General features: G+C 39.4%; 1 long non-coding RNA gene across 2 annotated transcripts; it reads right to left on the bottom strand.

The window, feature by feature from the left end:
* Positions 1 to 8,429: 8,429 nt before the first annotated feature.
* LOC147629342 (uncharacterized) lies at positions 8,430 to 26,828 on the bottom strand. 2 transcript variants are annotated; one of them, XR_015268009.1, is made up of 3 exons: positions 26,582 to 26,828; positions 26,384 to 26,498; positions 8,430 to 8,651 (listed from the first exon to the last, which is right to left on the bottom strand). It is a non-coding gene; the product is annotated as an uncharacterized LOC147629342 (long non-coding RNA). The 2 variants fall into 2 exon arrangements; XR_015268008.1 differs by lacking the exon at positions 8,430 to 8,651 and adding an exon at positions 25,767 to 26,219.
* Between the last annotated feature and the right edge of the window lie 47 nt (positions 26,829 to 26,875).

The raw sequence follows: 26,875 nt of genomic DNA, 5'->3' as shown, positions 1-26,875 counted from the left end.
GACAAGAGAAGATGTGAGGCTCCAAAGAGTGAGGAGCCATGTGAAAATCTCTGAGAGAGAGAGAGAGAGAGACCCCACAACCCAATGTAACCTGCCCCAACAAAGTAAAACCACCTCTGAGCCACCAATGATGTAGGCCACGTGGTAGAGAGATGTATGTGTGAGCACTTTAGTCAAGGTTGCGGGCACTTATAGTAGCCTTGGACACATAGAGAGAGAGTGTCAAGGACTATGGAGTTTAGGGACTTGAGGCACTGGTCGCGGGCTATCAAGTAAGAGGGAAACTTGGTATAGGGTCCAGCTGTGCTAGAGATTATTCACTTAAGGGGAGGTGTTAAAAATACAAGTGAATAGGGTGTGTGCGGGAACAAGCCCTTGGTTAGAGGCTGTAAAAGAGAAGATGTAAATGTGAAAGAACCTATGAAAAGGTGAGAAGAATCTACTGGGAGAGAATAAAGGGTAGCATGAGAAGATTTAGGAAGTGTGGAGATATTCTGGGAGATATTCTGGGAAAAGTGAAGAGGTGGAGAGAATCAGGGAAAAGAGGTGGAGTGAATCATGGAGAAATCAGTGGGATTTGATGCTTGATGTAAACTCTATAAATTGAGGCATTGCCCTAATGAGAATTTGCTGGTTTTTGAGTATCCATGCCTACATTAATCTATTTGTTAATTATCCACTAATTATATCTTAATTATTTGCTAATCACTTTGTTAATGATGTTGATTCTAGTGTTTGATCCACCATAGCTCATCACAATGCTCAAATTTCAACAAACCCTAGGCTTCTTTAGGCAGGAGGATACCAGTTAGTTAAATGCATTGTCATCATCGAGGGCAATGTCTTCATCAACAAGACTTGCCAACCTTAAGTGCATGAAAAGGTTTTAACTAGCAAAAATGTCAATTTTCACATAATTAGAATTACTTAAAGTTGTAATCACCAAATTCATGTAGAATCATAAGTATGATCAGGAAATCATGGGCATGATCATGCCAAGAATCACGGCAAGGTTTTCTCTCAAGTGTTTTCAACTGCCCTTAGTGTTAGAGTAACCTTAAAAACACCCCTAAACAATTATTTTGATGACACTCAAGATCTTAGTTGATAATTATTTTGATGACACTCAAGATCTTAGTTGACATGATTTTGCAGGGTCAAGAATCACGGCCGTGATCCTGTAGGTTGATCCTTTATATAGGATCATCGTGATGATCTTTACCCTAAAAAGTTCAATGAATATATATTTGAGTTCCCTGAGGTCCCTAGTAAAACTATTTCACATGTCAATCCAATCAAATCACCATGTTTGATGATGTGTCACCATGATTGATGACATTAGTAATTACGGGAGTGATTTCTAGTCATGACCATGAGCTATGATCCATGATCACATTTGGATAAGATAAGATTTAATTGGTTAGAGATAAATCACAAAAAATGTAATCTCTTGATTGGTGGGACAACTGAAATGTCAAAAAAATCACAAGCATGATTTTGTAGTCTGTAGAATAACGATGATGTGAGTCTACATGTTTCGACGAAAAATCAATGGTTCGGGATGCAAATCTTCATTTCTTAAGTTCAAAATTTCCAGTTTGTTCCTTGCAACATGAATGTTTATGTGATAGCTAGAAAAATGATCAATGTCTCTTTATTTTTTTAAAATTTTTTTAGATTTTAAAAAGTGCAAAAAAAAGGATCTTCACTCCATAATCATAGTGTGATTGATGAGCTCCCACCATGTAATTGAAAATGCAAATGATTTTTTTTTGCTTCTTTAACTGTTAAACAATGAAAACAACTAGTCCAAGTGCTAAAATAATAAAAAACAACCCTTTTTTTTCTTCCTTCTCATCATAACCTTATCTACAATTTATACTCTTCTCAACCAATCACACAACTTCAAGAAGCCATATCTAGGGGGAAAAGGGACTTGTAAGAAGATGACAAGGAGTGTAAATAGAGTAGAAAGAGACCGGTTCCCTAGCAATGACACCAAAACCTGTCGGGTTGCCTCTCTCCTTTGTCTCATTCCTCTCTCCATATACAAGAACTCCCACTCCTCTCTACTCCCACACTTATGATCACAAGCATAAGAGGAACATGCACCAAGCATTAAGTACTCTCTCCTCTCAACCCTCATTCTCACACACCATAGACACAAGTGAGTAAGGAGATAAGAACTAGAATCAATTGGCACAAAGGTGGATTGTGTCTTGCATTATGAGAATTTGATATTTATATAGATGGCCCTTATTCACACTTGGGTGCCCAAAACTTAAAAAGTGATAAATCAAATTACATAGGCTTGGTCATGACTAGCCATTCTCATAGATACACCATTTATAGTGTCGTTTTATGACACTTATTGGGCTATCTCTCATATGTAATGGAGAAATTCTAAGTTAACCTCAAAATGGGGTTCACCTATAGGGGTCTGTCTAAGGGACATCCATGAAAGGGTTGTTGTCCAGGGCTTAGACCACCCCTTATGTCACTTGGGATAGCCTTGTTGGATCCTATGTAGCCTTATTGGATCCCATGCAATCTTGTTGGTGGGCTCTCTACATAAGTAGTCAACCAGCTACAAGTAGTTAACCAACAACATATGGTCACATGTGGGAAAACTCCACATTAAATGATGATTTGACAAGTGTGGGCTAATAAAAATAGGCCGACAATCTCGAGATAGGCTAGCATGTTCTAGGCCTTTATAAGCATTGGGAAGTAAGAGGCATAAATCATCTCATATTTTGTAAGTGTTGAAAGTCCAAGGCTATAGAGACAAGCTAAGAGAAGGGAAAAATCAAGGTGGAAAGGTGTAGATTGAGAGATTAGAATTCAGACTGAAAGATAACTCATCCAAGGGAGCTCTCCAAGTCAAGTTAATTTAATCCAGCTATTTACAGCAGTAACTCTTTGTCATTCTACTCATTCAATAAAGCTAATACACCATACGTGTGGATGTTGGATATGATAATTCAACTATGAATATTGATCAAGACATACTCAAGGTGGATCAAAGCTTGTACAAAACATCATGAACATGAGGGACAAAAACTGGTATAAGCAGAAAATTGCTTTGAGATTAACACAAGAAGACTCTAACTATGATTAGGCATGAACCAAAATTGCTTTGAGATTAACACAAGAAGACTCTAACTATGATTAGGCATGAACCAAACTTACATAATCACTTGATCACGACTTGTACCTTATTTAGAGACTCCTCTACCCTATTTTTAGTTGCATGAACCATATGCACCAACCATTTGTAGGCTTTACACCAACCACTGTGACCACTAGCCTAACCACCACACATTAAATTGGACTAAGGAGTTGGGATTACATTTATCCAACCACCCCCCCTTAAGACCAACTTCTTACAAGAACATGAACAAGTCTAACATACCTCCTTGACACAATGACTAAGAGTCCCCCCTTAACAACAACATAGGGTGGTGTACTCTCCTCTACAACTCGTCAAGTTGGAACAACATAAGTCTTGACTCAACCACATACATGACATAATTTAAAAAGCATAATCATCATCTACATCTTTTATACTAAGACTAGAACAAAGATTTGTTTCTTCCTGTTGGTTGACTTCTTCAACCACATGTGCCTTTGCTAGCTTTTGATCTCTTTGGTAGCACTTTGCGGATGGATGATTTATCTTTCCACAATACTCACAAGGATGTTTGGAGAAACAATCCTTAGTAAGATGATTTGTACGACCTCGTACTCCACAGATTTTTCTTCATAAGGTAGCCCTTCACCTTGATTTGCCAGGTATGAAACCCAGTTTCGTTGAATTTGTCAGGGAATTTGGATGATGCAATATGATGCTTGATGTTGGTAACTTGCTCACATAGATGATTTAAGCCCAAATAATAATAATAACATCAATATAGATCAAAATAACAAGCACCATGTTGTTGGAGCAAGAGAAGCAGAAAACAGGCGACTGGAAAAATGATTCGTACAGCAGCTCCTGTGGACCAATTGCTACAAGATTTGATATGCTGAATCCTTACACTATAGGCTTGAAGCACCTAAGAGGAATTAGACTAATTCACAGAGACGGTGCCGAATGAACCCGATTAGCAGAAAACGGCCTGTTTTGATGGCGATGACAAATTCATGAAGCAGCGATCAAATTCGCCTGTGAGCTACGTTTTAGAGCTTGCGTGGGAGCAAGGAAAGAGGCCTATATCAAAATTTTGAGGTATAATCTTCTCAGATACAAGCATGGAGGCAATCTACAGCATGCTGTCCAAACAAAGAAAAACGGGCTATGGTGATTAAGAGAGAAATTAGGGTTTTTGCTAATAAACTAAACCTAATTGGGTCATGCTCTGATACCAAATGTTGGATATGATAATTAAACTATCAATATTGATCAAGACATACTCAAGGTGGATCAAAGCTTGTACAAAACATCATGAACATGAGGGACAAAAACTGGTATAAGTAGAAAATTGCTTTGAGATTAACACAAGAAGACTCTAATAATGATTAGGCATGAACCAAACTTACATAATCACTTGATCATGAGTTGTACCTTATTTAGAGACTCCTCTACCCTATTTTTAGTTGCATGAGTTGCATGAACCATATGCACCAACCATTTGTAGGCTTTACACCAACCACTGACCACTAGCCTAACCACCACACATTAAATTGGACTAAGTTGGGATTACATTTATCCAACAGTGGGGACACTTCAGAGCCAATACTATGTATTTGTCTCTTCTCTCTCTCTCTCTCTCTCTCTCTCTCTCTCTCTCTCTCTCCACTCTTATATTCTCTACATTGCGCTATTCATTGTCAAGAGCCTAGGGCTCAAAATATTTATCAAAGTATAATCCTTGCATGTAAGCTTACACATAATACATCAGGATTCATGTGCCAACAAGGACTGCCGCATTCTTGGATGTTTCTAGTTCTTGGTATTATAGCCGAAGGGCATCTATCTCTTTCTTGTGATATTTTGTGAGCTTCTCTTGGGTGGACTTGGTAGCTATGAGCTAGTTCTCAAACTTGTGGACTTCTCTTTTTTCTCTATTGCATTTTTGAGTCAAGCTTCTACTTTGGCCACCATCTCATTTGCTACTACCTAAAGTTTTTTTGCGGGGAATGGTTGAGATTTTGTGCTCCTCTTGGCATGTAAACTTATCTCGACACTTGAGTTCATTTTGTTGCCAGAGTATGTACCTTTTAGATGTCTCGGACACATGGATGATAAGCTCAACCCATGGGTGAGTATGAGTGGAAGCTCACATGACAAAATAAACTTTTATAAGCATGTGGGCATAGTGTACCTTACCTCTACCAAATTATCCTTGAAGCTCACTTCTCAACCCAGTTTGCTAGTTGGCTTGTAAGTGGCTTAGCTAGAATAGTGATCGATACCCTATTGTTCTTCCTATACCTTTGGTGAGTGAGGAAAGTGAGCACTCTAGCCGAGTGCACCAATTCTAGGACTATGATCTTTAAACTTGGCCCCATTTGAGTTGAGGCCTTCTTTGGTGAGACCAAATGACCATAGCTCCTTTCCCATTGTGGAATTTAGTTAAGAAGGTTGGGACATGTTGGAATCTTCTAATGAGATCCTCTCATTGAGAGAGATCCTGTTGAAAGCTTATGGTAGACCCTTAATAAAAATATGAGAAAAAGAACTCACAAAGCTCAAAATAGATGAAAGCTCTTGCATCATGCGACACAAGAATGGGTTAAATATCCCCCACCATGAGAGTGGCTTATGTCCTCTTCATGGTGTATTTAAATATATTTCCCTTGTATAAAAAGCAAGAGCCAAAAATACATGGTGCCAAAAATATGTATCTACACTTTGGGCTTGCATAAATCTAAATACAAAAGTGTGAACACACTAAGGTTCACCCATGAAAAAAAACTAATGTATATAAAATATTGCACACTAATGTGCACATAAAATATCACTGTCATTTCTGATCATAAATAATTGCCACTCACCATGCGTCAATAAATATCTGTCGATGCAAGCCCAATGGATCCATGCACACCTAGCACACTAGTCCTGCCACACTGATCTGCACTGACATGCACAATATAAGCTCAAAATATGTGACAAGTTAGAGGTGATCAATCTCACTTGCACATAAAATAAATCTCCATTGAATAAATCTATAAATGCCAAATCTATAAGCTCAAAATATGTGACAATTTAGAGGTGATCAATCTCACTTGCACATAAAATAAATATCCATTGAATAAATCTATAAATGCCAAATAATTGCACAAATTCTAATAATTCCAACATTTCTACCTGGTGAAAAGCAATTGTCCTCAATTGCTAAACATGCAATACCTCAAAGTCGATACCTTTGTATATTTAAGCAATTACGTGTAATATCTCAATTCGGTGACCTTTGCATGAAAGAAAATATCAATTTCAAAATATCCACCAAAAAAAAATCTGATTCTATAATATCAAAACCTCGTGCAATACCTCACTTCGGTGACCTTTGCACAGAAAATAACCATGTGTGATACCTCAATTCGGTGATCTTTACACATATCAATGCCAAATACCAAAATAAACTGCCAATCGTGTGATACCTCACATCGGTGACCTTCACACGACTACACTGGTCTCAATACCAAGTGTAATATTCACTACAACTGTCTATGAAAGGAGTCGATCAATGTAGAGTGTGTAATAAGGGCATGGTCTGAAATCTATTGAGATTCTTTTACAGGATTATTCTTGTATTTTACCAAATATTGCCATTGTGAGTTGTAGTTTGCTCGCGATCAATAATTGTTTCAGAAACTGAAATTTTTGTATTAGTCTCTAGGAGAGGTGGGTCATCATAAATTGGAGTAGAGGGTGGTGTAGCTTTGAAAGGTCTAACTAGACTACACTAAAAACAAGCAAATCATCAAAGAAAACAATGACGCAATTCTGATGGTTAAGAAATATACGATTCATCATGCGTGCAAAAGTAGCAACTGCATTTGTTAGACCTAAAGACATAACCAAAAATTCATAATGACCAGTTTGTGTACGAAAAGCAGTTTTAAAAATATCAGAACTAGTCATTCGAACTTGATGATATCCAGATTTCAAATCAATTTTACTAAATACAGATGCACCTTTAAGCCTGTCTAGCAAATCATAACACGAGGGATGGGATATTTATTCTTAACAGTGACCTTATTTAGAGCCCTATAATCAATGCGCATTCTTCTTTTCACAACAAAGAAGAACAAGAGCACCAAAAGGAGAACTACTAGGTCAAATAAGTTTCATGTCTAATAATTCTCTAATTTGGCATTCTATTTCTTTTTGTTGACGAGGATTTTGACGATAAGGAGCTCTATGAGGCGGTTGATGACTACCTAGAATAATCGCTATAGTATGGTCTTTAGGACAGGAGAGAGGTAAGGTAGGGGATAAATCGTCTGCAAAACAATCCTGAAACCTAGCCATGAATGCTTGCTGTGATAAGGGGTGAGATTATTTTCATATGCTTGTACGTCATTAACTAAAATCATGTATGCAAGTGATTGCTTCCTAAGTACACATTTAGCCTAGGTATGTGATAATAATGGGTACATCTCAAGAGAACAATCACCAACTGTACCATTATGTGTAAAGTCCATAGTATGCATGGAATAATCAATATGTGGATTAAATTCATGACTAAATGGCATACCAAGGATGATGTCACTAGAATGCAAAGGTACAATGAGAAAGTTTCATTTTTGTTTATAAGGTTCAATTTGTATCTCAAGGTCACAAACTTCATGTGAGTACTCGTGTATCGCGTACCTTAAAATGTAGATTTAACCTTATAATACAAAGGATGAGTCTCTAAATGTAACCTACGGGCAGCCTTTTCAGAAATAAGATCATGCGCACTACCATTATCATGCAAAATAGTAATATCTTTTCCATTAATAAATCCTTTCATATACAAAGTAAAATACGAAGCAAAGAGTGAGGAGTGATCGAAGTACCACTGATTCACTTTGCATACCCACTTCTTCATTGTTGAGTTGATTTTCCATCCAATCCGAAGCCGGGACCACCATCACCATCATCGTATGCGCCTTCTTCTATATTGTGAAGTTGGGCCACTTGTGACGAAAAGTACACTTGTCGGCCGCGATGTCCCACTCGATGGCAGTTGAAGCATGTAGGCACATTACCTCCTTGACGAGGTTGGAAAGGGGTAGGACAAGAAGTGAGTGCATTACTAGTGTGACTAGAATTGGGTTTGGTGGGTACATTGCTTGGGATGGTAGCATTAAAATTATTCTTTACATTTAAATTTGAGAAAGTGTGTCCTCTTCATGGTGTATTTAAATATATTTTCATTGTATAAAAAGCAAGAGCCAAAAATACATGGTGCCAAAAATATGTATCTCCACTTTGGGCTTGCATAAATCTAAATACAAAAGTGTGAACACACTAAGGTTCACCCATGAAATAAAACTAATGTATATAAAATGTTGCACACTAATGTGCACATAAAATATCATTGTCATTGCCAATCATAAATAATCGCCATTCACCATGCGTCAATAAATATCCATCGATGATGCAAGTCCAGTGGATTCATGCACACCCCACACACTAGCCCTGCCACCACACTGATCTGCACTAACATGCACAATATAAGCTCAAAATATGGGACAAGTTAGAGGTGATTAATCTCTCTTGCACATAAAATAAATACACATTGAATAAATCCATAAATTCTAAATAATTCCACAAATTCCAATAATTCCAACAGATCCTACATTATGACCCATTCAAGATCTCTACTACCCTAATTATCAGTGTTGTGCTAGGATTTAATGAAGTGCATGGTGATGAGAGGGAAATTTGGGCCCCATGATGTTTGAAAGGAATTCAAGCCAACCTTGTCAAGGTAGGGGGCTACCTCAGGTAGTTGAAAAATGACATGAAATTCCATCAATGGATAGGAGACCCTATAGTGATTTTTGAGGATGGTCATGTGGGTGAATTGGGGTTCCTCAGACCTTGCGGAGCATTTTGGGATCAAGGAAGCATGAATCGTCCTTAATTGTGACTCCCATCTCTCAACAAATGGATCAACAAGATCTAGACTATGTTCCCAACTAAGTGGGTATGAGGTGGATGTGGAAGCTATGGTTCTTGCTCTTTATGTTCCTTATTGTGCAAGGATTATGTTCTTAGTCTCAGTATATGTGCACAATCAAACTATGTGAAGTGTAATGTAGAACAGAGGGCTAAAGGTGGCAAAAACAAGACTCGATGAATAAGATGGGAGCTATGACAAAAGAACGAAGAGAATGCAATAAGGTGGGATAAGATTGGTGTTGTGGGCCCTTATGATCTTGGAATGAGATGATACGTGTACTATTCATGCCCGAGAATGCATGGAAAGCTATGGATCTATGGTGTGGGTTTTTGGACTTTCTAGTTAGATACATTTGGAGCCCGAGTATATGCCTTGGTGTATACCTTTGGATTTTCAAGGGTATCATTGGAATGTCTGGGTGTGTACCTACAAGAAAACCCAATTGTACCTACTCTACCCCCACTCGAGGGGGAGCACTCTACCCGCTCATAGTGGAGAGCTAAATAAGCAGAAAATAAGGTTGAGAAAGGTACCTCACAAACGCATTTGTTAAAATGAGGGGTGAAGGCTGACATTGCTTTGAGGCATGCTCAAAAGGGGGATTTGGTTGGAGGTAGAGTTTGCAATTTTTGATTTGGTTGTTAGTTCTTATCGTCGCAATTGCCAACAACATTCTATGGACGGTGTGGACCCTTGTTTTCCTCTGGCTTCCTCTTCTCCTTTTTACTTTTTCTCTTCTCGTTTTCTTTTCAGGGTGCTTCCTTAGTCCTTTCTTTCTCTTTTCTTGCTCCATCACACCACCAACCTTTTTGTGGACTTACTTTCTTTTCTTGTTTCTTTTTTACCTCCTCTTCTCTTCTTGTGTTTTATTTCTTCCTTTCCCCTCTTTCCCGTTGTTTCTTACTAGCCTCTTTCTTCTTCACCTCCTCTGCTTATTGTGGGCTTTGGTTCTCGTCATCTTGCTTCTCATTACATCTAAACTTCCCCTTTACTTTGTCCTTTGCTTCCTCTTCTTTTCTTCTCGACCCTTCCCTTTGTTTACTTTTCTTGTCTTCCCTCTTCTGTTGTTTTTCTTTTCCCTTATTTCTTCTTGTGCTATTTCTCCTTCTACAATTGCTCGTTTTCTCCTTAAATATTTCGGTGTTTCTTCTTTTTTTGTTGTCTTTACTTTTTGAGTGTCATGTTGTGTGACTCTCTCTCTCCCTCCCTCCCTCCCTCTCTCTCTCTCTCTCTCTCTCTCTCTCTCTCTCTCTCCTCATAGATGTATTGGATACCTCCTCCTTGAGCCTTGTGCTTCTCTTTGTGGTATGGGGGACTGGTTAGTTGGCTCTAACTTCAACACACTTATTAATTGAGCATCTCCTTATAGTATGGGCTTGGTTAGTTGGCTATTACTTCAACATACCTTTTTATTGAGCACCTCCAATGAATCCTTCTCCCAAATTCTCTCTCACGTAACCTTAAAAAATATGTCTCTCCAAAAAATCCATTTCCTTTCACACATGCCCTTCCATGAAGTGAAGTCCAAAAAGGGATAATCAAACACTTCTCTCTCCCATGTGAGTTACCACCACCACTTAACCTTTGCTTACACACACATCTCTTAAACCTTATTTCCTTTAACGAATTAAATTTAACCTTACAATAAACCTTTCAAACCATAAAATGGTGATTTGTGCACACATACCTTGAGAGGACCATATCTCCCTCACCTTGGCTCCAAATTAGAACCCATATCAACCACTTTTTTCTCCATAGACAATCATATTCTTTAATCTTATTTAAGTCCAAAATAGTTATTTTGAAAATAAATATGCATGATCATTATAGATACATTTCCACAGCCCTTAAAATGAAACTTTATCCCGCCCCTCCTTCTTCAAAGGGCTCTATCCTCACAGAAAAAGATGAATACTTTGACTAAAGCTTATTTGCATCTGCCCATGTGGCATCTTCTATGGGGTATAACTCCCACTTCACTATTACTTCTTGTATTATTCAATTTCTAAGTTTTCTTTCTCTCCTAACTAAGATACTCTTGAGCTTAGTAGATATGGTCCCATCTTCCTTAAGTCTATGCATGTCCTACAACACATGATCTGGGTTAGCAGCACGCTAACATGGATTATGAGGTGTATTTTAAAATTATAGGGCAATTCCAAGAGGTAAGCTAGCCTTCCCCATTTCTCCTCAGTACCCTAGATGGGCGAGCATATCTATGAGGCAATCTCTTATCTCGTCTCTCCTAGCTAAAATATTATCGAGCTTTGTAGATATGGTGCCATCTTCCTCAAGTCTATGCATGTCCTACAACGCGTGATCTTAGCTAGCAAAAAGCTAACATAGTTTATGAGGTGTATTTTAATATTATAGGGAAATTCCAAGAGGTAATTTACACGCATATCTATAAGACAATCTCTTATCTCATTCCATTTTAGGCTTAGGTTTCACCCTAAGGAAGAGGATATTACCTTGAGAAAACTCTCTAGGGAAATGCTTTGTTCATAATAGGCCTTTTGTCTATCTCTTGGAGTTTTCTCATATGAGTTTTGATCATCTTCATCTCATTTTCCATCTTTTCAAACATCTCTCTGGTGGTGGATACTTCTACTCTATTGGTTGGGTTAGAAAAGTTGGATGGTGCACACAACAATATTTTCCATACATGACTGACATTTTTTTAAAAGCATGCAATGAACTATTATAAGCAAATTCAACCAATGGCAAAAATTTCAATCCAATTGGTCTGCTTCTGGTTCTAAGAATATCCTGAAGAATGCAATTAACTCTATGAATTTTTGCATCTATCTGATGTTGGAATTAGGGTTGCAGAAAAGCACACAAAGCTTGGAGAAGAAGAAGCAAGAATGCACACAACACACAGTGTATTAGATTGTGTCAATGTACAAAGATAAGTTAGCCCTAGAATAATGGGCGTATATACAAGCTGGGGGAAAAAACCTCCTAAAGAGGGAAAAAGTGCCTCGATGGTCCTAAGTGTGTTCACACACATCACTGCCTATATATATGGCAACAAATCCCCCTTGGGAGTGATGGTGTGAACGAGAGCTGGCACTCATGTATAGGGAAGTGCCATGCCCGAAGTAGATCAGTCCACAAAGGGGAGCAAGCCCAAAGCTTTGCGGAAAGCTTCAAACTTCTCACGAGGAAGCGCCTTTGTGAAAAGATCGACGAGGTCCTGTGTTGGCACATATGCCAAGCTGATCTCTCCTGCTCTGAGAGTCTCTCCCTGACATAGTGATAATGCACCTCAATGTGCTTTGTGCGAGCATGAAAAACTCAGTTTCTCGCAACTGCCAATGCGCTCTGACTGTCAGTGTAGATAGAGGTGTAGATAGAGGTGGCAGACTCCTGTCCAACACCCAAGTCAGCCACCATAAGCCGTCTGAGCCACACACACTCAACCGTAGCTGTGAAAGCTGCCCTATACTCAGCTTCACAACTAGAAGTGGCCACAGTAGGTTGCTTCTTGCTCAACCAAGATATGCATGAGCTACCAACGAGCATGAAACAAAAACCACTTGTGGACACTCTTGTGTCATAGCAACCAGCCCAATCTAAGTCCGAAAAAGCATGTAAATCTGGCGGGCAACGATTCTCCCTTGGAATAAAACAACCCAAGATGTATGGTGCCACTCAAGTAGCGAAAGATGCATTTAATTGCCTTCCAATGCTGAGACCCTGGGCTATGCATAAACCTGCTCACCTGTGAGACTGCAAACTGAATGTCCGGCCTCTAATGCATGCATAAATGAGGCAACCAACAGCTGTCTGATAGAGTGTGACATCAAAGTAATCTCCAGCATCATGAAGACTCAACTTCAAACCTGTCTCCATTGGAGTAGCAATAGGCTTGCAGTCTTCAAGGCCAAATCTCTGCAACAATGTCTCAATATACTTTGTCTGACACAAAGCAATACCTCCATCACACTGCTTAAATTGTATCCCCAAATAATGATGCAAATGCCCCAAATCTGATATCTCAAAAGAGACATTCAAACCAGCCTTAAAATCAGCAATATGACTCTCATTTGGTCATGTGAGCAGCATGTCATCGACATAGAGAGCAATGATTAGATGTACATCATCCACACGTTTAATATACAAAGTGCTTTCTCTTGGACTATTCTGAAAATCATGTGCAGTCAAATAAGCATGTATCTTTTCATACCAAGCTCGTGGAGCTTGCTTTAAACCATATAAAGCCTTTTTCAACCTGCACACTTTGTTTTCCTACCCTCTTTGAACAAAACCACGAGGCTGTGATACATACACCTCCTCATGCAAATCTCCATTCAAGAACGCAGTCTTTATGTCCAACTGATGTACATTCCAACCATTATGAGTTGCCAATGCACAAATGCTACAAATGGTAGTCATACGACAAGTGGGAGAAAAGGTCTCATCAAAATCAATGCCTATTTCTTGAGCATAACCCTTTGCAACAACAAGTCTAGCCTTATAGTGATCAACACTGCCATCTGGCTTTTGTTTCAACTTAAAAACCCACTTACATCCAATGATCTTTTTACCAATAGGCAAATCACACAAAGACCATGTACCATTCTTCATTATAGCATCATATTCACTTTGCATTGTAGCCAACCAATTTTTTGATTTTTGTGCCTCATCAAATGAAAGAGGTTCTTTCTCTTCACACATACTAGACACAGCCAAAGCATAACAATCTAATGCATAAGAGGCATGCTGAAAACCTGAACAAGTACGACTAGACATAGGTGCATCAATTTTACTATCACGCAAGGTTTGCACCAGCCATTTAGGCATACCTCTAGCCTGCTCATTTTCAGCCCTATCCTCATAAATTACATCCTGTAAATCTGCATCAGAAATAGGCTGGTCTATGATGTCGTTCGAAATCTGCATAGGCTGAATATTTACCTCATTAGGACTTACATTTGAATTCCCACCTGTAAATAGAGGCAACAATGTATCAAATACATCCCGTGAGCTCACACTTGTCTCTTTGGTACATGATAATAAAGGCTGCACAACATCTTCCACAAAAACAACATCTCGACTAATCAAGATACGCTTTGATTGCAGATAATACAATCTGTAACCCTTGCTCTCAGCACTGTAACCAACAAAAATGCATTTGACAGCCTTATCATCCAATTTTCTACGTTGTTGCACAGGCACTAAAGCATAGGCCAAGCAACCAAAGACACGCAAGTGACCAATAGAAGGCTTCCTGCCATGCCAAGCTTCGTATGGAGTAACAGACTGCAAGGCCTTAGTGGGACACCTATTGAGTACATATGCAGCACACATGACAGCCTCCGCATGTGGCAAAGCTTGGCTCTTGACCATACATTGTGCCATCTCCATAAGTGACCTGTTTTTCCTCTCAGCAACACCATTTTGTTGAGGGGTATACGGCACTGTACATTGGTGTTTTATCCCACGACTAGCCAGAAATGCATCAAACTCTTTAGACATGTACTCCATCCCTCGATCAGAACAGAGGGTATCCACATTACAATTGGATACATTTTCAACCATAAGCAAAAACTGTATGAAGCACAAAAACACTTCGGACTTTGCCTTCAGTGGATATATCCGTGCATGCCTTGAGTAATCATCAATGAAAGTCACGAAGTACAAGTGTTTACCAAATGACAGAGTTTGCATAGGCCCACATACATCACTATGTACAAGTTGCAATTTGCGAGTGGCCCGCACAAAACCATCCTTTGGAAACACAGAATGCTGCATTTTGCCCAAAATACAGCCTTCACAAACATGTTTCAATGGTGCCTCGAGAGGGGGCAATGAAACAACCATATCAAATTTCTGCAAACGCAGCAAACTAGCAAAGTTCGGATGACCAAAACGAGCATGCATCTGAAACTGCCTTTTTATCAGAAACTGCATTTGCTGAATCTTCCACACACTTGTCATAAGAATTGAGCCTATACAGCCCACAAAACAAGGTGCCAGATGCAATAATTGTATCACCAGAGGTCAAATCATGAACAGTACATCTCTCATCCAACACAAATTTGACTACAAGTCCAAGTCTAGCAAGCGCAGAGACAAACAATGGATTCTTCTTTATCCCTGGCACATACAAAGCATCTGAAAGTGTGAAAGTGCTGCCATTTGCAGCAGTAAGCATAATTTTACCAACGCCCTTCACTGGGTAAGAAGCATTATTGGCACATGTGACAGTATTCCCATTAGAGAGAGCCTCAAGACAAGTGAACATATCACGATGCGAGGCAATGTGTTTTGTAGCACCACTGTCAAAATAGCATATATCAGAGTCAACAGAAACTGCCAAGCATGCATCATGTACAGATGGGTCATACTGGCAATACACGCTAAACCCCCATTCTGTATCCTGCACAACATTTGCAGAATCTGCATTTGTAAAAGCATCCGCTATTGTGGCTGCATTTCTCTTTCTTCTTTGCCTCTTTAGCCTTTAGCTTAGGGCAATTCTTAATGACATGATCAACTGTTGCACTTGAACTTTTTCTTGCCTTTATCAAGAGCCTTCTCCTCAGACCTATTGTTGCTACCTGTGGAAGGAGAAGAAGTTGCAAACCTACTAATAGGAGAAGAAACAGTGGAAGGGGCTGCCTTACCACTTCTTCTCTGCTGGGCAACAAATGCCTGATCAACTGCACGTTGCCTAGCCCTATTTTGCCTGGACTGCGCTTCTTGCAAGAGCTTGTTAACTAAAGTATCATACTTGACAACATCAGGTCTGTCCAAGTCTCCACGTGGAAGCAAAAGTCTGATATGACTCAAGTAAAGCATCAAGAACAGTCTACACAAGAGAATGATCAGGAATAATCTCACCTGCAGAAATCAACTGTTCCTTGAGATCTTTAATCTCAGCAAGAAAAACATTCATGTCATCATCTTCCTGCATAATCTTCGATTCTAGCTCTTTATGCAGGTAAGAGATTTTTGCCCCGTTTACGACCTGCATACAAACCAACTAGAATATCCCAAGCCTGTTTTGCTGTTTTAGCTGAACAATATGTGGAGTGATGTTATGTTTGACAGAAAGTGCAATCAAGGCATAAGCCTACGCATCTTTACCATCCCAACGAGCTTGTTCAGCAGTGGGTAAAACAGCAGCAACAGTAGAGCTGCTAGAACCTACAACATCCTCAATAGATCCTACATCCATACCCTGCACAATGTTCCACACTCCTTTTGCAACCAAAACATGCTGCATCATGTATGTCCAAAGTGGGTAGTTGCTGTCTCCATCCAATTTGTCATCAGCAGACAACATGCGAAATACATCATTGCTGTTATCAGCCATGGCCACTCACTGAAACTGATACAAAAGCTACCTGTAATGAAGCAAAGACTGAACAGAAAACAACTCATGCTATGTAGCACAGTCCACAATAGAATATGTATGCCTGTTTTGGAGAAAACTGCACTGTCAAAATTTCTCAATCGGAGAACGTGAGTCGGAGGGTGCTAGCGGCGTAGCCCTGGGAGCCGATGTCTGCTCTAATACCAATTGTTGGAATTAGGGTTGCAGAAAAGCACACAAAGCTTGGAGAAGAAGAAGCAAGAATGCACACAACACACACTGTATTAGATTGTGTCAATGTACAAAGATAAGTTAGCCCTAGAATAATGGGCGTATATACAAGCCAGGGGAAAAAACCTCCTAAAGAGGGAAAAAGTGCCCCACGGTCCTAAGTGTGTTCACACACATCACTGCCTATATATATGGCAACATCTGAGGATGAAAAGCATTACTCATTCCGAGCTCTGATCCAATGGTTTTGAATGTTGCTTGCTACTAGAAATTGGAAGTGAATCTAGAATCTCTATCCGACACTATGTTTTCAAGTAAACCATGGAATCTTTCCCAAAACATTTGGCTATTTCCATCACTCCATTTTTCTTTTTCATCAAAAATAAATGTGCCATCTTAGTGAGCACGTCCACTACCACAAATAGTGTGTCATATCCACCTCTACTAGAGGGAAACTTAGTGATGAAATTCATAGAAACGGACTCCCATTTACGATCTAATCATTCAAACTTTGCACCCTAAATTGTCAAGTCAGTCAAAGGTCCCACTACCTTGGAGAAACCTCAAGTGTCTTCTCTCATTCTAAGCTAATCTAAGAAAACTTCTCACCTTGGAGACATTTAGGAATAGGCCATCCTAATCTTTTCTGGGTCTATATGGATTCCATCTTTTGAGATGACTCAACAAAGATACATAATCTAGTCTTTTGAGATGACTCATCAAAGATACATAATCTAATCTTTTGAGATAACTCATCCAAGATACATAATCTAGTCTTTTGCAAAGAAATATTTACACATTTTGCATATAACTTATGGTGTCTCAATTTTTGAAGACCTCTCCTTAAATGGATCTCATGTTCCTAATGATCCTTAGAATAGACAAATATGTCATCTAAAAATACCTAGATAAAATAATCATCTAAGTATTCATGATTCACAGTGTTCATGTCACACAAAAATGTTACGGGAGCATTAGTCAATCCAAAAGGAAGGACTGTACACTCATAATGTCCATACCTTGTCCGAAGGCCATGCTTAAAGATGTCCTCATCTTTGATTCTTATATAGGGATATCATGACCTAAGGTCAATCTTAAAAAAGAATTTTACCAAGATTGTCTATGTGAGGTAGGGGATACATATTCTTGATGGTCTGCTTATCCAATAGCCTATAGTCCATACACAATCTGAATGTTACATCCTCTTCTTTTAAAAGAGAATAAGAGCTACCCATATTAATTAACTAGAAGCTCCACACCCATGACAATAGACTAGGTCTAATAAATCCTTTTTGTAAAAGATAGTCAATTTGTTTTTTAAGTCAACATACTTGTGTACACTAAATTGATATGGATACTTCACATAAGGTGTAGCCCAACAAGAATCAAATCTATAGCATGATCAAGAGGTCTAGGAGGGGGTATTTTTAGATAATCATTTGGAAACACATTTGCATATTCCTCTAACAACTTCACATAAGGAGGATTCTCCTCCTCCTCAAGGGTCTCCTATTTTTCTTTGACAACACTAAGGAAGATAGCCTTGATGAATTCATCGGATTAGTTTCATGATGGAAATGTCTAAAGAGAAACATTGACTCTTTTCCCCCACAAGTTCAACTATCCTATCTACATCTTGATAAAGGTTCACACTTCTTGACTCACAATCAATGATAGCCTTGGATTTAGATAACCGGTCCATCCCAAGTATACAATCATATATGCCAATTATGTACTTGGAATTCAAAAGATGGCATCTCAGAATTTGAAGTTGAGGGAGTTGAGCACGCCACAAGTACAAGCTTTTCCATTGTTGGCTACTACGTTGGATCTCCACCAATCTGCTAGTCTTTAAATCAATTCAATTTTTAATGATTTAGCTAGCCCTAGAGATATGAAATCATGACTGCTACCTCAATCATTCACATTTATACCCCATAATATCACCCTTAAGGCATAAGCTTGTGTATGTGTATTATCAGATTCTATTGTAGTAAAAACATGCATAGCTTGGTTAAGAACCATACCTTGTTAGTCCTCAATTTCTTCAATAGTTGGATTCTTGACTTTAGCCTCCTTTTCCCTACTATGCTTCTGAAGATCCACCTTTGAAAATGGAGCTTGCTTCATACACTGGAAAGTGACATGTCCTCACTCTGTGCATCTCAAACATGCTCCAATATGTCTTGCCTTCTCTATAAATTCAAGATCATATTTCCAAGGCATCTTCTTCATGCTATTGGATTTTGATTGAGGTTGGAGTGATTGACTCCTCCCATGAAACTGAGGCTAGTTGTTATCGGTTCTTTCCTGCTTAAAAGTTTGGTTTATTCCCAAATAACTTCTTGCTTTGTTTCTTCTTTTGATAATCTATCGTTTGCTCAAATTTTTGACCTTCCTCATAGCATCTTGGAAATCTATGATGATAGTTACCATGACTAGAAATCTATCTTCGTCTAAACTCTCAACAAACTTGTTTGTGAGAGCGAGGTCTCATCAAATTCAAGATCATACTTTCGCAATTCCAAGAATTGGTCTCTATATTGTTTCCCGTGGTTTTATCTTCTTCTTTGAGGTTAAGGAACTCCATCTTCTTCAAGAATTGGTCTCTATATTGTTTCCCATGGTTTTATCTTCTTCTTTGAGGTTAAGGAACTCCATCTTCTTCTATGTTTGTATTCTAGAGGGAGGTATCTTTTCTTTGCATATTCTTTAAATTATTTCCAAGTTATGGGTCATGCTTCTGCTCTTCTTGTAGACAACCCTTTTCCACAAAATCTTGGGAAACCCCTTAAGTTGAAGAATAGACACCTTAGCTTTCCCAACTTCATCAAATTCGCTCAATTCAGATAAATCCTCCCAACTTCTTCCTTTCAATTAAGGAACTCCATCTTCTTCTACGTTTTGTATTCCAGTGGGAAGTATCTTTTCTTTACACATTCCTTAAATTCTTCCCACGTTATGGGTCATGCTTTTTGTCTTCCTATAGACACTACCCTTTTCTACCAAACCTTAGCAAACCTTTTAAGTTGAAGAATAGCCTTTTAAGTTGAAGAATAGTCAACTCAACTTTCCCAAGTTCATCAAATTCTCTTAATTCGTATAAATCCTCCAGTTCCTCTACCCAAGCTTCAGTCTCCTCACTTGTTTTCCTAGCAACATCAAAGTTTGATAACCGTACCCACTTGAAAACATATTTGCATGTGAAGCCCAAGAAGAGGAAATCTTGGAGCAAAATAAGTTCATAATGAGGACTGAGTGTAGCAATGTGTGCTGGGCCTTCCATGTCCTCCTCCTAATAGCAATAGGTAACTTTGGTTCATCCTCAACCCCCATGTCCTAGACTTTGTCTTCTACATTATGACCTTCATCTCCTAAGTTAGGATTTTCCTCATTTTCTAAGTTAGGGTTCCCTTTGTCATTCACTTCTTTGTTTATGTATACCCTTGACTCTTGTTCTAGTAGTAGTCCTTGAAGCAATCTTCTTGATTGGGCTTAAGTTTTAGGTGTGTCTCTCATTCTGGGCAATAAGTTTCTTTATGATGTTGTATTGTTCTTCCGTTTGATTCAAAATAGCATTTATGTCCGTACGTACCTTACATCTTAGATAATCCCCAATCTAACTCTCAAGTTCTATCTTGAATACCCCAAATCTAACCCGCTCTGATACCACTTGAGGGGCTCTAGATCATAAAGAATTGGAAATTACAAATGATATCACAAGGGGAAACAAATGAAACTGAAAATAAGCATGCATGCATAAAGCATTCAATACAATATTGGAACCTCAAATTTCCACATCAACATAATGCAATTTCCATTCATAGAACCACATTAACGTAACACGTATGTGACCATTCAAAATCACTTTTTCACTCACAAGACATCATCATGAAATCAACGTTGCACCATCAATTGCTCTTTTAAAGATACATTTAAGTCATGACTATTCAATGTATCACATGTAAACACATAATGATGATGTACTAGCATACTAGCATGTAGAAAGAAATCACAACAAAACCCATATAACAGACTAACGTACTAGCTAGTAGAACAAAATCACAACAAAACCAATACAATATATTCTCACAATGCACCTATATAAGGTTTTGTTCAAAGGAATAATTATATCCTTTCATAGGGCTCAAACTGCGCGACCACCCCCAAGCAACAGCCACCTAAATTCCCTACATCAGAGAATAACTAAGAATCCGCAGATCCTAGATCCGTAGTACCAGTGGACTAATGCCATACCCAAATCTCACAATCTAGTGGTAACTTGTCCAGCACTTCTCCAAAAGTGTGGGGATCTCGCTCGCAGTAGATTGATTGCCTGAGAATCTACTGCATCATAGAGCCCATTATTCCATAGCAAATTGTTTGCATGAGAATCGACTGCATCATAGAGCCCATTATTCCATAGAAGTGGCATTAACATAGGCTCCTCATATGCAAAAATCACTAAATACAATGCTATAACCATGTATATATATGCATCATGCTATGTATAGAGGTTATCGTGCATGATCACATTTCTTCAAAAGTACTAGAGAAGTACTATGAATTGGTCATACCATCCTAGACTTTTCCCCCACATCATATTCCATTGTTCTCTCCAAGGGGTTCTTCGCGGCCTCCCAATTTCAGAGAATTCAATCCAGAGTCTTCAGATATGTGCTTGGGATTTTCTCCTTTCCCAAAGCTTGATTCAATTTTGAGCTTTGTACTTGCGCGCTTGAATGATCCTGTTAGAACATATATCATCTCCAGATGGTATACTTGTACCCTAGCATGCTTGTACTAGTCATTTCTATGAGGCCCTACATTAGCATATCTAGTAGACATCATTTAGGATTTTTTCTAGCATTTTATGAGTCTTTTATAGGCTATTTATGGTACATTTATGCCTTATGACTGATGTCGACCTGCTAGCTGGCCGATTGGCTCATATGGGAGATATATAAGGTCCACACCCTTCTCCTCATATCTCATCTCATTCCATATTTTATAGAGGTCATTAGCCGTTGCAATAGTCTCTTATGCTTGTAAGCACCTACGAGCTTCCCTCGTGCTCATTTTCAGCAACAATCAATTGTCTACAAACTTCTACTGCTTTTGCCTACAACCTTTGTTTTCTCTTTCTTTCATGGTATCAGAGCCAACGCTGACCTATAGGCAAGAAAGTGTTGCATTTTTCTGATTCGAGTAGAGGCGTCTGCAAGAGTGTTGCGTTTTCTGCATTTGTATCCCGGGACTGCTATGTTTTTGTTGTTGGAGGCTGAGGCCCTCTTCTAGGTGCTAAGGATAGGGTTCCTAAGAGATTTTCTTTCTCTATTTCTGTTTCCTACCCTCCCTCCCTTTCTTCTCTCTCCTCTTGCTGTGCACAGCTTAAGAGGAGGCTATTTGCTGTTTTTTTTACAGCCCTCTTGCTTCAGAGAAGGTATCTTGTCAGAGGACATGGCTCTGGGAGATTTCTCTATACTGCTGCTCCTTCTCCAGTTGATACTCTAGCACCTTCACAGCATGGATCCCTCGCTCCCACTCCACAGGAAGTTCCTCTTTCCAATTTTTCTTCTTTGAGTTTTTCTCATCCAGTTCTTGCTCCCACCCCTACACATATACCATCCTACAATCCTCCCCAAGTGAATGACTCCATGAAGCTTACAGCAACCAACTATCATACTTGGTCTTTCTACACTCAGTTATTGCTAGAAGGAGCCGGTGTGTGGATGTCCATCTCCACACCTCACTTGGTGAACCCTGCTTTAAGAAGCATATTGGATGCTTGGGCCCATCTTATCATCATCCACTGCATGACTCCGTCTATACAAGCACAATTTATCTCTACCCAAAGTAATGCTCATCAGATGTGGACGGAGATCCAGAGGAGGTATGGGAGAGTTTCGACCAGTGAAGATTGCCAAATTGGAGTCAGATCTGGTGAACATTACAATCAATCAATCAGATAACATGGTTGAGAAGATTGGAGAGTTCACCTGTATCAAGACGCACCTTGAGGAGTACGAGATCGAATGAATCCTCTACTACAAGTGGATCTTCTTCTTCACACTTTGAGAGAAAGGTCGCCTGCCTCGGTGGGTTCAACAACTCTTTAGAGATTTTGGTCTCACTGATGCACAGCTCCATAACCAGATCTCTACCACCATCCCTGGACCTCGCCATTCATCTCGAGCTTCCACATCTCATCACACAATGAATTATATTCTCATGAGTTCTCTCCAGGAGATCGATGAGCCTCAAATTCCAGAGGAGGCTCTTTCACAACCACAAGTGGCGACAAGCCATGGAAGCGGAGATGTCCTCTGTTGAGAGGAATCACACTTGGTCTTTGGTGCCATGGGCTCTACATCGTCCTATGATTGGTGTGAAATGGATTTTTAAAGTCAAGTTTCATGCAGATGGTACTTTGGACAAGTACAAAGCTCGCCTTGTTGCTCAAGGATATGCTCAGAAGGCAGGTGAAGACTTTGATGAGACATTTGCTCCTACAGCCAGGTATGCCATCTGGCTGCATACTTCAGATGGCCCATGTTCCAGATGGATGTAAAATCCACTTTTTTGAATGGAGATTTAGAGGAGGAAGTTTATGTTGAGCAGCCTGTTGGTTTTGTGATTTAGAGACAAGACACTCATGTGTATCTTCTGAAGAAGGCTCTCTAACGTCTCAAACAGGCACCCCGTGCCTTGTATCAAAACATTGATGCCTTCTTGTTATATCTTGGCTTTGAGAGGGCATATGCAGACAGCGATCTCTATGTGCTTCTTTCTGATGGGGATATTTGTGTCATTGTTTTGTATGTTGATGACCTCATGCTTTCTGGCTCAGATACTGACTTGGTCACACAGGTTCAATCCAAGATTTCAAAGACATTTGAGATGACTGATCTTGGCCTTCTTCATTATTTTCTTGGGTTGGAGGTTTGGCAGAAAGATGATTATATCTTCATTTCTCAGCATAAGTATGTGAAGAAGCTGCTCTCACTTTATAGGTTGTCAGACTGCACACCTCTCTTGTCCCATGGATCCCAATGCCTGCTCTCACTTTATGGGTTGTCAGACTGTACACCTCTCTCTCGTCCCATGGATCCCAATGCCAAGTTATACAAGGAGGATGATACACCACCCTTGGTGGATTCCACAGAGTACCGACAGATTGTTGGCTCATTGCTTTACCTTGCCAGTACCCATCGAGATATCTCCTATGCTATGAGTGTTCTCAACCAGTTCTCATCAGCTGCTCAAAGGTCTCATTGGCATGCAGCCCTAAGAGTTCTTCGTTATCTTCGAGGTACTTCAGATTATGGCATCACCTATTCTAGCAGTGCTCATTTGGTTGGATTCACAGATTCTGATTGGGCAAGCTACATTGATACTCGGAGGTCTACATTTGGATATTGGTTCATGCTTGGTACATGTTTGGTTTCTTGGAAGCAGAGGATTGTTGCTACTTCTTCCATCAAGGCTAAGTACAAATCCTACCTTCTCTCCTCCACTGAGGCACTTTGGATTCATCAGATTCAAGACCATTTGTGTTGTGTCGTCACTTCCCCAGTTACCATCTTCTTGGATTCTCATAGTGCTATTGGTCTAGCTCAGAATCTTGTGATACAAGGACGATCCAAGCATATTGAGGTGCATTATCATTTTGTACGCGACTAGATCGAGCTACCTTCTTCAATTGGCCTGCTGTTCTACCAAGGACAATGTGGTTGATGTCTTCACCAAACCACTTTCGAGAGCTACTTTGGAGGTGTTACTTCAGCGTGCCGGTATCAGACCGTCCATCTGGCGCTGGAGAGGAGGTGTTGGAACATATATCAGGTCCATATGGTCTACATGTACCCTAGCATGCTTGTATTGGTAATTTCTATGAGGCCCTACATTAGCATATCTAGCAGACATCATTTAGGATTTTTTGTAGCATTTTACAAGTCTTTTTTAGGCTATTTATTGCACATTTATGCCTCACGACTGTTGTCAACTTACTCTACAACTGGCCGACTGGCTCATATGGGAGATATACAAGGGTCCACACCCTTCTCCCCATATCTCATCTCATTCTTGCATATTTGCTGGAGGTCATTGGCTGTTGCAACAGTCTCTTCTACTTGTAAGCACCTACGGCTTCCCTCATGCTCATTTTCAGCAACAATCAACTGTCTACAACCTTCTACAGTTTGTGCTTTTGCCTACAACCTTTGTTTCAGGTCCTTCCAATTCTCTAAGGTGAACAAACTCAGACATGGGAATGTCCACTTCCCTAGATTGTCTCTTACGCTGTAGAAGTCTACATTGATACCTACATGTATGATGACTTTGACCTCTTTACATTATAATCCTGACCATAATCACCAAAGAATAGTTTAATAATTCATCAACCCTAAACAGGAACATCTAAATTAGCTAACATCTCTTATAACCTTATGCTCTACCAAGACACCATTCTTGAAAACTAATCTTAGTCTTACCTCATATACCTTTACGTAAAAAGAGCCTAGTCATGGTCAATTATTCAACCTTTGTACCCACTAAGTATTTACCCCCGTCACATGGGTGTATAGTCCATAAATTTGAAAGCTTTTATTAGCATTCTCCCTCTATAAATTCTCTTCCTCTAACATGTTTCCTTGTTAGTCGCTATCTTAATTTTGATTACCTTAACATCCCAATTCTAACCTTATGATTGCCCATAATTGTTTAGCCACACTGCTCTTGGCTCTAGCTCCATTACCACATGTAGAAGACAAACACTAATACTTGTTTTAGGGCTTTCTTACGCCTAACTTCTTTAAGAGGGCTCTTATGGTAAAATTTCCAGCCCCTTATCATCCTCATGAATCCCTAAGATGACCCCAAAAGATGGGTTATCATTAGCATATATATGGATCCAAATGTCCGTACTAGATCTTGACTAGACTTATTTCCACTACACTTAGCGTAATTTCTACCCTTTCCCAATTCCGAATAAGCATCTTTAAAATCCTTCAGAAGCTCCAAAACAAAGCTTTAAAATCATTCCCCTAACTCATATATGTGCTTATGAACATCACCTACAAGTCTTATTTCAATGCAGATCGCTCTTCCCATAATTTGCATGCTTTCACTACAACATGACTCATGTCTCTCCAAAATCTAGGGCTAATCCCATATGCTTGGAAAACGATGAAATTCAGGGGTAAACATTGTGTACAAGGCCAAGTCTTCTCTTGTAAAAAGGGCTTACCTCTTCTCATGTGTGTGAGAGCTATATATGGTCTCTTCTATGCCTTCCTTAGGCATAGGCCTCTTGTGTGGATCTTGGGCCATGGACTATGCTGGCCGCCTGCTCTTTGGGTTTGATGTCCTCCTTAAGCAGTGTGCTCTCTCTTTGTGATATGGCCCTAGTAGTTAGCCTTAACTTCAACACACCTTTTGATTGAACATCTGCAATGAAATCTCTTCCCTAGCTCTCTCTTCTAACCAAAAAAACACGCCTCCAACAAATCCATTTCCTTTCCACCCATGCCTTACGTGAACTGAAGTCCAAAAAGAGATAAACACTTCTCCTATGTGAGTTACCATCACCGCTTAATCTTCACTCACATACATCTTAAACCTTTAAAAAACCTTTACTTTGATGAATTAAATTCAACCTTCCAATAACCCTTTCAAACCATAAAATGGTATTGTGCACACATACCTTCAGAGGTCTGTATCTCCCTCAGCTTGGCTCCGAATTGAAACCAGTCTAGCCCACCTTTTTTTCCATAGACTCCGGCACATTTTCGGTTTTTATGTAAGTCAAAATTAATATTCTGAAAAAAAGTATGAATGTCTCTTATTATACACATTTGCACCCCTTAAATGACTATTTATGCAATACAAACTAAGGCCTTACATTGCTCATAACGAAGATGATAATATCGAATGAGTCTGCTTTTGTTTTAAATCCTAGAATCTACTGTTTGTTGTACCAATCTTCAAAAACAAGATTCAACGAGCTAGCATTGGAAATCTCCTCCTCAGGGTGAGTAGATAAGCGAACCTTCAACAATGTCAACCAGTAAATGAGAAGCCCATGTTACGACAAATATTCCTCTTGTTTATGTATTCATACTGCATTTGAATACTTCATTTCTTCTGACGTGATATGCGGCATCTTGAATTTCTTGCCATATTTACTACAACACAT

The sequence above is a fragment of the Cibotium barometz genome, chromosome 18 (genome assembly GCF_041138505.1).
Source record: "Cibotium barometz isolate CiBa-2024 chromosome 18, ASM4113850v1, whole genome shotgun sequence".
Classification (NCBI taxonomy): Eukaryota; Viridiplantae; Streptophyta; class Polypodiopsida; order Cyatheales; family Cibotiaceae; genus Cibotium; species Cibotium barometz.
Note: the sequence above shows the minus strand (reverse complement) of the source record. Positions and strands in the feature narration are given on the sequence as shown.